The 13,759-nt window shown below is 41.2% G+C and overlaps 1 protein-coding gene across 3 annotated transcripts in view; it reads left to right on the top strand.

Annotated features, from left to right (window-relative positions):
- The first annotated feature begins 538 nt into the window (after nt 1-538).
- Nucleotides 539-13,759, top strand: part of PKIB (cAMP-dependent protein kinase inhibitor beta) — a 55,069-nt gene continuing 41,848 nt past the window's right edge. Inside the window, exon 1 of one of the 3 annotated variants that reach the window (XM_068677575.1) lies at nt 539-885. The gene's annotated coding sequence lies outside the window, so the exon portion shown is untranslated. The remainder of the gene's footprint in view (nt 886-13,759) is intronic. The other 2 variants (XM_068677572.1, XM_068677571.1) reach the window with 2 other exon arrangements.

Genomic DNA, 13,759 nt, shown 5'->3' with positions numbered 1-13,759 from the left:
GTGCTAACTCACACCAGAAAAATGCAAGTAGGGAGGGATTTTAGGTTCAGGAATACCAATTTTAGTTTTGAGATAAATAGAATTCTAAACTTTATACTGTCTTTATTTATTATCATAGAAAATTATGATGAAAAGCTTGACCTACTTTGTAGGGTATCCACTGAAAAAGAAAAACCAAACAGGTGTGATACCCATTCTTAGCTGAATCTGTGCAGTTCTGAGAAATGGGTACGAATGGAAGATAACTCTGGGGTGTTGTCCATTTGGGACTTTGGGACTACTGGGGTTCCCTCATCGTTTTGCTATGACTGGATCTAGGTAGATGACAGGATTAAGGCTCAGATAAATCTGTATCGGCTGTAATGAGATTTCAAAATAAAAAATGAAAAAGGATTTCCAGACGAATAGTCCAGAGCCCTTTGGTACAATGTACAAACTATGTCAAAATCAGCTCCTAAGATGTCGAGGTTATTTTAAAAGCCTTCAGAGCCTGTGTGCATGAAACATTTTCCCGGTGGCCCCGGCTGCGGCGGAGCCTCCCCTTAACCCGAGTGTTTCCAGCGCCGCGCCACGGCGGGGCCCGGGACCGGCCCGGGACAGGAGCGGTGGGGCCGGGCGCGGGGGGACCGCGGCCACCACGAGCCCCGTCGCCTTACCGCGGCCACCGAGGGCCGCCCGCGGTCGCCACCAACTTCTCAGCGGCGGCAGCAGCAGCAGCGCAAGTTGGCAGCCGCCGGCTGCTCGCCTCGGGCAAGAGCGGGAGGGCGGCCCAAGCTCCTCTGCTGGCGAAGCCAAAAAAAAAAAAAAAGGAAAGAAAGAAAAGGGAAAAGGGAGGAGGAAGGCAGAGGAACGACAGAACGGCAGACAGACGGCGGCCGGCTCCAGGTAGGCGCCGTCCCCTCCCGCCGCCATCAGGGACAGCGCGGGGAGACCGGGGGCTACTGGGGGCTATTGGGGGACGCTGGAGGCTACTGGGGGATGCTGGGGGCCGGCTTTTTGGTGTTTAGTGGTGTTTATGGGAGTGGTAACGCTCCGGGAGCGCCTGGAGAGGCTGTGAAGAGGAGGCATCGCTGGGCTGCGTCTCGTCGGGGGGGAGCTGAGTTGAGGGGCTCCCGGGGCAGGCAGGCAAGCAGGGGTGCTCCGGCCGCAGTTCTTCGCCCTCCTCTCTCGTACTCTGCTCGGGCGACCGAGTTAAGCAGCGCTAAGGACACGGGAAAGTAGCGAGTGGGAATAAGCGGCGTTATTCACATAGCCGCACTGCTCACTGATGTTAAAGTACATTTCTGACAAGTCAGGTTTCATGCTCAAAAGCTTCATGCTCAAAATCGCACGGGCAAGAGAACGAAGTAACGTGGCTTTTAATTTGTTGATACAAAAGACAGTCCTGGAAAATTAGTTAAAATACATCCTTGACTTTCATCTTTCTGTGATTGTAACAAAGTCCTTACGGGGACAGGATTTTGACCACTCACAAGACAGGAGTTTTTCTTTCTGTTTGCAACAGTGTTGTCAGTAAGGCAGGTTTTCTTAATTCAGTTCCTGTGGATGCTCTTCTCCATATATTAAAAAGTCCTTTGTGGGCTCTGAAGAACAGGCAAGGGCTTTTAGGGAAGGAAGAAGTAGAAATATATTCCTGCAGCGATACCCAAAGTGCTGATGTACCCTACATCATGCTGTTTGGTTGGTACAGGTATACCAGATTCTTAAATGGTTGAGTTTTTGAAAGTAGTGAAACTTTTACAAGAAAATCTGAGCTGACTTTGTTGGCAGCATAGGGAGGAATTGTGAATGTGAAAATATATAGGGTGTGTTGACTTATCCATTGTAACTTAACCACTTTTTGTACCTAGCAAAAAAAAAAAAAAAAAAACAACCAAAAAACAAAACACATCAGAACAGAGACCTGAAAACATCTGAAATAAAGGCCATGACTCTTTGTTTACCTTTCCTCACTGAAGAAGTCATAGGGATGATGATGGTCCGGTGTTTTGGGTTTTGTTTTTGTGTTTAGCTTCAATCGCCAATATTCCCTTTGAAATGATAAATGTCTCTGTTACGATGTTTGTGAAATGTTACATTGTGGTTGATAAAAAATGCTTATATGGGGGTAAAATAAATTGGAATGTCACTAGGGATATCCAAATAACTTCTAAAAGCAATCACTTCACCATTAGAAAGTCTGGTTCCATAGGTGTTTTGAAATAAGTCCTGTTGGAATAGAGACCTGTCGGAATATGTCAAGACAGTAACAAATTTAAGCAAAGAAACAAAGCATGCTTGGGAATGCTATGAAAATATCCATGGAGTTAAAAATCATGACAAATGTAAAAATATTAATGCAAATCATGAAATAGAAAATCTCTTAGTATATTGTTAATGTCTGGAAGAGCAAAATTGTTGCTTTGTGTCCATTTATTGATCTATTCTGTTCAAATAAGGTTTATTGATAGTATAACAATGAATGTTTTTAGTGCATCATTCAGAATGTACCTCTGTTCTTTTGTTTCTAAAACCTGGGATCAGTCTGTGAGGAATCATATGTGTACTTTACTTCATAAGCTAAAGATAGTTCTCCTGGGTAACTGTACACTCTCTGAACTCCTGCCAGGCCTTTTCCTGGACTTTATTGATTTCTTCTTCTGGTGAAGATGCTCCAGGACCTTGCTGACCTCTCTTTTGGGGAAAAGTGAGTCTTTGGGGGAGCAGTGAAGGAAATTTCTGTGCTCTCTCCATATCTTGAGCACCAAAGAGCCTTCATTCACTGCAATGTCTTCCTAGCATCTTCCTTGTTCTCAAACAGTTTTGTGAGCAGTTAAACAATTGAGTATTTAGAATTGAGCAATAGCTTACAGCAGCATGAATTATTAATGTAGTGCTTTTGATTTGACACTTGCTACTGTGTCATGTTGATTCAACTCTTATTTGAGTAATGTCAGGCAGTAAATTTTCTTCAGAAGATATGTAATGAAGTCATCGCCTTCTGGAGAACAAGGCAGCACACGTGAGTATCAAACGTGCCAGGAAGACAACAAGTCTAGCCATATCCCAAAGCTGAATTTGTCATTCAGAAGTCTGGGATTCTCAGAGCTTGCTGATGGCCTGATTTATTCCACTGTTTGGCATCCAGGCTGGCCTCTCAGACCCATGGGTCTGTTTTGCTCCAAGACTAACTACCAGCATTGAAAGGAGAAAATTACAAAAATAAGTGAAAGTGATCTTTTCTGATAGAAGTATTTGAATAGTCAAATATCTGCTTTAGAATGAATGAATATTCTGGCATTAATTTTTTTATGGATATGGAGATATGGAGATCATCCAGATTTTCATTGCAACTTAAGAGTATTGCTTAGCAGAAATTCTAAGAAGTCAGGAATACTGATCTATTTGTGAAAAACTATAAAATCTGGCTTTTCATACATAAAATAATATATTGTATACTAAACTTGATAATTCTAGAGTTTTCTCAATTTGAGGTTTCTCTATGTTATTTCTTCCCTTCTGTCCTGAATATAGTTTTTGACCCGGTTTCCTACAGAGATGAAACTGAAATAATAATGCTGTCCAACTGATAGCTCCTCTCATTGTCCACCAGAAACTTTTTTTTACCCCTGGGGATAAATTTCAACCAATATAAATAGAAGAGTAGAGATTTCAAAGTGATGACATTCTTACAAACCTCAAGACTGCTGGTGACCAGGGAGATAAGAGAGATGATGTTGATGCCCCTACTGAGGGGAGAGCAGTAGCAAGCATTCAGCTTATTAGACATTAGAAAATTCATGTGGGTACTCCATAGGATGCTGAACATCCTAGCTTTTGCTACTCACAAGGTTGGTGATTATAGTTTTCAATTTCTCTGCTCCTTGGGAGTGCACAGTCTCTAGGAGGTTTTGATCATGCCTTTTCTCCTCCATAGTTGGTTCAAAATAAACTCTTAGCCTGCGATGTTTCTGGTAATGAGATATATGTAAGTGCTGCTGTTGTTCCTTGACTTTATAAACTGACCTGTTGCTTTCCTAACCCATAATTTAATACTTCTCAATGCAGATCGATAGCTGACTGTGCAGTAATTTTCTTTTCTTATCTTGCCTCAGTGCAAACACTTGATTGCTGTGGTCACAATAAAATGTACTTTCTTCCAGTCAGTTTCTCTGAATTGCTTACAAGTTTTTGATTAGGTTGTAATTTGTTTCCTTCCGTCACTGCTGTTTCTTCTGCTTACAGCTGAATCCAAACTTTCTGTTCTGCTTTCTCTTCATAGCATGGTGTCATAACAATGTGTGTGTCATGACAAGAGGAGGATAACAGGATAATTATTAAAATGCATCATAAGTTTATCTAGCAGGGACTTATGTTCTGATATATAATTATAGTTAAGAGCTATATTTCTGCACAATTGCCCATTTTCTCCTTTATTGCCTTTCCAACATCAATACCGTCACAATACTTGCCTTTTGTCTCTCTTTTGTTACCTCTCTAGAAAATTCCTTTGGGTGCTTTTTTAGAAAGTTTTGATATAGTTGATTTGTTAGTCTTCTATTGTAAAAATCATATCACCTGGACTTACTGCCTGTGCATGAACATACATAAAGTAAATCAACTGAGTGGAGCACTTAGTGGTGTCAATTTTTTGTCAAATATTCATCTGCATTCAATGCAGGTGCACCAAGATCTCCTTTACATATTTCAGAAATCATTTAAATATTATTAAAATCTGCATTCCACACTTGGTACAGAGCATCATGTTCATATAGTGATTAAATTTAACTCTATTTTACCAGCTTAGGAGGAAAGAGGCACATAAAAATACCTTTTTCTATGGGAGCAAGAACGTATGCTGGTGTAACATCTTGCCCTACCCCATCTTCTCATACCTGCATGGAGACAAACAGCCTTATCTAAACCCTTTTCAAGGATCAGGATCTCCTGGCTCTTGCCTGGCCAAGCCACATGGCACTGCCTGCTCACCTCCTGAGGCAAGGCCAGGCACAACCACTCTATTCTGGTCTTGTCCCAGTTGGTTGAAGAGGCTTCTCCCACAGCTGCTTCTCACACCCACCCATCACCAGAAGTTGCTGCTCTCTCAGAAGCACAGGATGTAGCAGCATATGTAGGTGTTACCCGGTCTGTTTCAGTTAAACTGGATCTGGAGGATCTTAAAAAACCTTGCCAGTGAAAGTGCTTAACCTAAATCTCTTTGGCAGATCTGTTAGGGTGTGGAAACACCTGGGGTTATGTTGGCAGGTCTAGGAAGGAAGGGCAGTGACATCCTGCAGAGAAAGGGAAACATCCTGAGGGCATTGGCCTGGGTTTGGAGGCCAGGAAAGTGGGTTGTGGTGTGAAAGCCAGCAGCTGGGCTCAGAGCAGCCTTTTAGCTTGGTCAGCTGCAGCCAAAGCAACTCAGCTGACTTCAGCCTAAAAAAAATCCCCCAGTGTCAGTGAGGGGAGGTGATGGTTCTGCTAAATTGGTTGTATTTCTGTTGCATGTAGGAAGATGTGTACCTTGAGCAATCTTTGAACGTGGAGCTGTGTCAGATGTACCCAGGCTAGGGTGTTTGGACAGGAGGTGTTGCAGCTAACTTGCCACAACACCATTATTGCTGAATATCTGCAGTAGAAGCTCTCCTGCATGTGCTTTCTTTGATACATAGCTTTCCTTGCTGATTTGAGAGATAATGGCAATTCTGTACTAGACTGTGCTGCAAGGATGCAGTTCTTAATTAAACATCTACAATTTTTCTGTGCACTCCTTAGGAGGATCCCAGGGAAGCAATAACTGATCAGAAAGCATTTTTTTTTCTTTTTTCTTTTTTCCTTCTGTAATCCGGATTAAGCAGTATTTGCTGTGTATGTAAAGTTAGCAACATGCTGTCTTCCTCTCTGTTTGCTTTCCCCTTCCTGTCCACATAATGCATCCGAAAGAGGAAGGTGAAGTGGGTTTGTAGCCCATGTTTATGTCTGCAGATCTAAACACACTGATGTAGGACAGGGGAATGAATAACATCAGCTAATTTCTAGACTTAGTGGGCAAATAGGCCACCTTTTATGAGCCTTTTTATGAACCTTTAGAACTGGTTTACAACATTGAGAAATCACAAGCTTGTCAATAGGCCCCTGAGCAACCTGAAACTGTGTTCAGTAATGCCACTGCAGAGTTGTTGAAATGTCCTTGGAAAACATTTTAAATTCAGCACCTCTTGGGTAGAGGCAGTTTCCTCCATTTGAACACCAGATCCCTACTGTTGGCATTGGATGGGATTGCCATTAGGCACCTCTGTTTCTGTGAAAAGAGGCTAGTAGGTCAACAGAAATAAGTATAGAAGTGAATATCACTGTAGCACGCAAACCATTTTTATAAGACAAAACCAAATGCCTTCAGATCTCTGGGTTTGGTCTTTATCATTATTATTCTTAATGGAGCAAGACAACTTGGAGGATACCTCCCCCATTACTCTGAGGCAGTTCTAAATACAAAACATTTAGCAGTACTTGTGTGATAAGTCTTAAAAGACAAAGAAAACACAAAAACTTAAAATAAGGAAAATGAAGGAGGAAATTTCAGTTTGTATGTCCAGAACCCTAGTAGTACTGATTATTTATAGTTTCAGGACTTTATTGCATTAAAGCTTGTAAATCTTCACCATGACATAACATATCCTGAAACCTCTTGGTGTTGTCTTAGAAGCTCTGTTGATATCGGTATTTTCATATATGCTATAGAAAATACCTGAAGTGTATTTCATGATGTCTATACCATCATTTGGTGACTGAGATACTAGACAAGCATTAATAAACCTCATGCAACTCTGTATTCTGTCTGGGTAATATATTCCTTTCTACTCAGACTTGACATCTCCTTTCAATTCTGTTTTGCCTAGCTTTGAGTCCTGTGCTATTTGTATTCTCTAGCTAAAAACCTCACCCATTGATAAGTATGATGTCTTCATTACAAGGTATTTTCTTAGACAGAATCAGCAGTGTTGGCAGCTGGTACATATTTCATACAGACTAATGAAAGTGCTCTGTCACATACCACTGTGTGATGCTAAGGAGATTATTGTTAAGGTGAGTATATATGTCCTTGTTCTTCCTCATCAAAAATAGCTATAATTCTTGGGCAATATGTGGTATGCTTTGTTCATATGTAATTACTAACTATAAAGTTAGATGTTAGAGTCTTTAATTAAGAGACTGTCTATTAAATAGTGTTGGCAAGATTTGCTGTGTAGGTACATGTATTTTTATGTGGAGAACTTGATCTCTTCTGTCTGTTGTGGACATGGTTTGGTTAGATATGAATGATAAAGGGAACAGAAGTTGGGAAGATGGTGTCTAGAAATTCTGTCTCTGAGTGGACAAGAAGTTCTGAAGATAGTATTTGAAATGTAACTAGAGTTTCCCCCATGGTACCATACAAAGAGATGCACAATACCTGAAGTGTATCTATATTTCTCAGGGCTTAGGCAGTTTTGAATAGCACTGTTAGATTTGGCAGATGGTGTGACAAGATGTTGGGCAATCATATGGCACTTCATTTAAATTTAAATCTAGGGTATAGTGGGAGTGCTGGAGCTTTTCCGCTGCTGAATGAATAAAAATCTGGAGGATTGGCTTTATATACTGTCCTTGGAAAAAAGGGAAAGCGTTCTGGCATTGAGGAGCAGAATAGAGCTCTGTGTTTCTGTCGCCACTTTTCCAGAGCAAATGGGATGCTCTTACAGAGAAAAACTGTAGTTGGATGATGAGATGACAGGACAGGCACAGCGATTTGCCTGCAGTCCTGCCTGTAGCAGAGCCTTGCTTGCATGCAGGAACACAGCTCCACCCCTGAAGCAAGGAGTCATGGTTCTGTAGCCCAGTTTGTTGGGGCTGTCAATGTGATTAAATAGGATGCACTTCCCCTGGGGGAGAAACAAGAGTACCTAGAGCTCATAGGACATTAAGAGCATGATGGGTTAGGGCTGTAGCAGCTGCCCTGTGAGGAGATGCTGGGGGACAGGGACTGGCCCAGCCTGGGAGAGGTGGTGTATAAGAAGTAGCTGGGGAGACGGAGGGCCTTGGCTGAACCCAGGGAGGCTCAGAGCGGATTCAGGGAGAAACTTTCTCCCCATGGGACAGGCTGCCAGGGAAGGCCACTGGCACAGTTCTCATGGTTTCTACCCCCAGTCCCACACAGCCCGGAGTAGCCCCTGCCTGGCTTCAGCACTGAGCCTCCTGCCTGTTGGGACAGGGACATACCAAGTGCCCAGCCAGGCACAGCTGTCAGGGATCCCATCATCTGAAGTTCAAAGCTGAGCCTTTGAGAAGTTGCTGTTAAGTTTATATTACCATCTGTGCATGAAAAAAAAAAAGTAACGGGGAACAGGAACCCTAATTTCCCAGACTAAAAGAAAGCCAGTGACAACTACCTGTAATAAGAAATAACAAATAGGCACTTAAACAGCATAGAGTTTTACAGTCCCTGTCTTTAAGAGATTACATTATCAATATATTTAATATGGCTAAATTCAGTTATGTAAAATCATTTGTAAGTGTGCTGCACGTGCTCTGTTTCAGGCTTCAAGTCTAATTCAGTTAGCTGCTGCCTTTGTTGACCTAAGAGAAGCTTTCTCCAAGGCACAATGTGGTATTATGAATAGGAAGGAATTTCTGTAAACATGTTTTGCTTAAGTGTTAGCATGTGATACTTATGGTCTGCAATCAGAAATGAAACACTAATCCTATTGCTTTCTTAGAAGACAGCATCGCTTGTAATGGCGTGATTTTGAGGCTTTGAAGAAAAAGGTCTCTCAGTGGGGTTAGGTCCTTTGAAATATATTTCCTGTTTTTCTTCTTGGAAACCTCAAATATTAGAAATTCTACACCACCATTCTTGTGTTCTCTTTAAGTGTCTTCTCAAAGAAGCTGGAGTGCAGTGAAATCTCATGATAATGAAGTCTCCAGGGAAGACAGCCACTCGCTAGGCTGTTATTAAGACTGTGGCTTGCTTCTGTTTAACACATGCACGTGCGCACATGGCAAAATAAAAGCAATTGTTTCTAAAACAGACATAGTCTCACTTAAACAAACATAAAGCAAAAAGCTCCTTTCAGTGTTGTCAAAGTTGCTTCATAAACAGTGATTGCACATATGTTCCCTGAGTAGTATAAAGTTGTTTGCATTAACAAGCCAGCGGTGCTTTCAACCACCTCCTCACTTTTCCCCATCATTACTCAGAAATTGTCACTAATGGTGCTTGCTGTTTACAGTGGAGAGCTTAAAAAAAGCTTAAGAAGATGAGTGCATGAGCAATATTTTTTTTCTTTCCCCTTGAACTTTCATTTGTTTGCTGGAACAGCTAGAATTGTGAAAGGAATTGAACTGAAGAAAAATCTCTCCTGATTATTAATGGATAGTCCTTTTATTGATGTGGTTGTAAACTCTCCACTTGAATATGGAAGTCTCATAGCACAGAGCCAGGGTTTGATGCCTTTATGAGGAAGAGGATGATGAGAGGATGACAGTAGCTTTTGCTGTTCTGAATTTGGTAGTTTTATCTGTGATAGCTTGAAGAGAGTATACTTGCTCTCCATGCAGTTCCTTTTATTAATGGATTATCTCACTTTTGCGTACCTTTGTTCCTTCCGGACTGTCATTACTTAAAGCTAGCTGGAAGTAGCACTTAAAATAGAATAAATGGGATGATGTTTTTCTTAAACAGATTTGCCAATAGAGCCAGTGTATTGTTTCTGTTCTACCAAGTTTTGAAAGAAAAATAAATAAATACTAATTAATTAAACTTTACTTGTTATAAAAAATAATGCCAAATGGAAGCTTACTTGCTGTAATCGTATTTAAGTAGAGACAATTGCTTGTTTTGATTGAACTGTAACAATTCCTGCATCTTGCCATGGAAATTGAATGCTATTATAGAAACTCATCTATTTTGATGGAAATAATACAACCTTCAGCTGTATAGTCACTGTATTAATTAAGTGACTGGTTAATAAGCCGGCCTTTGTAGAGAGTTAAATTATGTCATGCAAAGAAGGAACAAACTCATTTGGAGACTTCTTTAGAAAGAATTAGTAATTGGTAAAGCATCTACAGAGTGTAGAAGGAAGCTGAATGAATGTACCCAGCTGACCTATTTTGTAAATTTCACATGAAGTGATATTTACCTCTTTTCACATCCAAACAATATCAATTAAAACTTTGCACCATAATGATATGGAAAGTTGCTTGTTCTTTAAACTTGTATAAAAACATATAACTTTTAAGTTCTATTGCTTAAAATTAAATGCAAGTTTATATTCTGGAAAAAAAAGTGAAAGATGAGATGCAGAGATGTACTTTTTTTTTAAAAAAAGGGAACTTCCAAAACATAATTGTTTACTCAGCTCTTGCTGTAAGTATTTTGCTGTGAAAGTTTCCTAAGCACTCATTATGAAATGGTCATTCTTTAATTTTGTATCTCTTCCTTATTTGAGTACTTTTAAAAATATATATAATTTTCTTGCCTAGAACTTAGAAAGTATGTAAGATTAGAGCTGAATCAAAGCATATATATATATATTAGAAGAAGTAAATTCTGATTTTGGACCATGCAGGTACTCTTCCCACCCCCTCTCCATCCTCTGATTTGGTTTTGGTTGTATTTGATTAAAGCCACCAAAAAGATAGAACTTTGAGTCCAGGCTTTTCTGCAGACCTGCCTCTGTCAGGGTAGGAATGAATGCATTTTTTCCTGCACTATACCTGGTTGAGAACTGGAGAACAGAGCTAACAGCTGGTACTGTATTCTCTGTAGTGAAGGACATTTCCTGCGATCTCAGTTTTCTTGTTAAGGCTTTCCAGTGGCAGTATTTCTTAAAAGAAGGAAAGTGGGGCTGACAGGTTTAGCTACCATCTGATGTGAGTCAAAGTGTATGTATAAATGGCAGCTGATCTGTTGTGTCTGTGATGAATGAGGCAGCCCTGCAATTTAGGCTTAGAAGACGAGGAGAGCCCAGCAAAGATGAAGTGTAATTACCATTTGAAATTAAACTTCTCTTATTTGTTCAGGTGTCTTACCAGGAGCTGTGAGGTCAAAAAAACTCTTGCCTAATAGCAAATAAATGCCAATATACTCGGTGCTTTCCAGAGCTTGTGGAAAGCTCAGGCAAGTGTTCAATGGAATAGGTCTGATGCTGAATGAGAAGGTACAAGTGTTGTTAAAAGAAGGATGAACACAGGGGAAAGATATTTAATCACATTGTCCTTATGAGAGGAAGAATTGTGTTGCTGAGGTGCAAGACACCCAATCTCTTGATGAGAAGCTTGTAAGCAGGTTGATAAGGCCGTGACTTTGTATTTGAACCACATTTCACAGTGTAGAAGAGGGGTTCAAATTCCAAGGCAACAATTCCAAACCACACAGAAGCTGAGCTGGCAGGTGCATCTGGCTCTGCTCCTCTCCATGCCATTCTGAGCTGCTCCATCAGAAAATGGGCCAATCTAGACAGCTGAAAAAAAATAATAAATGTGCAGAGTAAGACCTAGTGCTGATTTTTTCTGGTATTCATGTTGTCCTGTCCTATATTTTTCATCAGAGGCCTTGATAGGAGCAGATGGAGACACATGCTCTTTGTTGGAGACCTTTTTAAGGTTTGATCTTGCAATAGAGAGTGTAGGGCATGTATCCTCATGTTCAGAAACATGAGGATAGATGGATGATCACTAAATGGGATGTGATGAGGGGGCAGATGCTAAGCCTAAGGTAGTGGTGTGGGAGCTAAAAACAGCTCGATGTTTTGGGATCTGCACTTGCACAGTTCCAGCAGATAGCGCAGCAAGCACCTAAGTTGTGATCAGTTGGAGTTGTTCTGGGATTGTTCAGAGAAGCAAATTCCTTAGGGAGGAAAAAAACAAAAACAAAACAAACAAACAAACAAAAACCCTTAAGTTGAGTAAGGAATATTAAGGCATGGCTGTCTGGTGCCAGTGTGTATGAGTTTCAAAACTTGTTAAGAAAATAAGCATATGGACTGCAATGTCTAAAAGGCACATAGGCTTTTTTGAGTGAGGAACACAGCAGACAACCCTTTTCCATTTTCCATTTCTTCAGAAAGTGTCTTCACACATTTTCTTGTATATTTATGGCTCTATGGAGGAAGGCAAGCTGAGGAGACAAGCAATGTTGGGTTCTGATGGAGATTAGCACCAGTTTGTTGGCAAATGGAAGTGCAGGAGAGCTGCAGTGATGTGTTATATTGTTAATTATGTTTCAGTGGAAAAGCTGAGACTCCGGAGAAAGAGGCATTTCCAGTAACAACTCTGGAACTGGATCTCCAGCCTGCATGAACGTGGTGCTTAGTATTTGTTGGTGAACTGTGGCTTCTGAAATGATACTGCTCTATACAAAAATAGAGCTTAACTGTGCTAAATGGCCACAAAACACTTATTGAGACTCCTATTTTAATGTTTAAACTAAACAAAATAGCAGGTTGTTGGGGGAATGAATTTTGTCACATTTACATGTACTTTCTAGAGGAAATTGTTCCCTCATTTTTTAAATTAGTGAAACAAAAATATTTGGTCATAAATTGCATGAAAATAGCACATAATTTTCCTGCACTTCTCATTTGGGGCACTGAATCTGTGGGACATTCACTTGAAGGAAAGCAGCTGGGGGCAGAGCATGTAGGAGTAGGACGCAGAGCTGGGGAGACTGGCCAGCTGGTGACTTGGAAAACGAGGTGTGCAAAGCACGGAAAAGGCGTGAGGAACATTTGCTTTGTGCTGTGTGGTCTTGTGGTTTTCTGTGTATGGTGACAACAGCCATCAATTATGTAGAGCAGAGAAGTGAGGAAATGTTGACTTTGTGTAATGTGGTGGGAGCGTTTTGCAGGAACCAAACTCCCCCGAAACCTTGGCTGGTTCTCTGAGGCCTATGAAGGTGACTGCTCATCACAGTGAAGCGTGGGTGGACGCCTGCTTTAGTGCTGTGGTGGCTTTGTACAAAGTCCTGGGACCGTTCCTGTCCAGGGAGCCTGGGGACACCTCTGCCACTGGCTGCTGGGGGCACCGTGGCCTGGTGCAGGAGCAGGGGCAGAGCAGGACAAAGCCTTCAGCTGCCCCGAGTGTAGAATGTTGCCCCCTCTGAGGAGAGTTATGTGTACTGTCCGCATCACTCTTGTAGATGGTTTGTTTTCCTCGTGTTTATTCTGTCAACACACTCCTCTGAGAAGGACAAACAGCAAACACGAGCACTGGAACAGGAGCAGCAGTAACTGCTTGTTTTATAGCCAGGGTGGGTAGGGTGAATCCAGCGAGACCTTGCAAATGCTTTCCTCCTCCACTGATGAGGGTGCTGGCTGACAAAACGAAGGTGTGGTGGCAACAGCAGTTGCACCCAGTTGTAAACATGTAGGTGGCAGGTGTCCTGATTCAGATTATTTTCCTCCTTCAAGGTAGAAGACACTTTTGATATCTTGTATCTCTCTGTCCTCCATTTAAAAATGGATTGGTGCTATAAAAATGCCGAGGCTAGGATGTTTCCTCTGGTTATAAATTTCCCACAGAAAGATCGCTCCATCTTTAACTTCATGCTGGGTCTGGTGCTGAAGCTTGAGTTTAATAAGGTTTATTAAAGAAGGCTGGCTGAAATTGTACTGATTTTCTTATTCTTGCACTGTAATTGTACTTCTGAATTAGGCTTCAGTTTTGGTAGCAAACATTACCTTATTTTCTTCTCCATAGCTCAAGAACAACTCTGGTGTTAAAATGTACCTTTTTTTTT

The sequence above is a fragment of the Anas acuta genome, chromosome 3, assembly GCF_963932015.1.
Source record: "Anas acuta chromosome 3, bAnaAcu1.1, whole genome shotgun sequence".
Taxonomy (NCBI): domain Eukaryota; kingdom Metazoa; phylum Chordata; class Aves; order Anseriformes; family Anatidae; genus Anas; species Anas acuta.
Note: the sequence above shows the minus strand (reverse complement) of the source record. Positions and strands in the feature narration are given on the sequence as shown.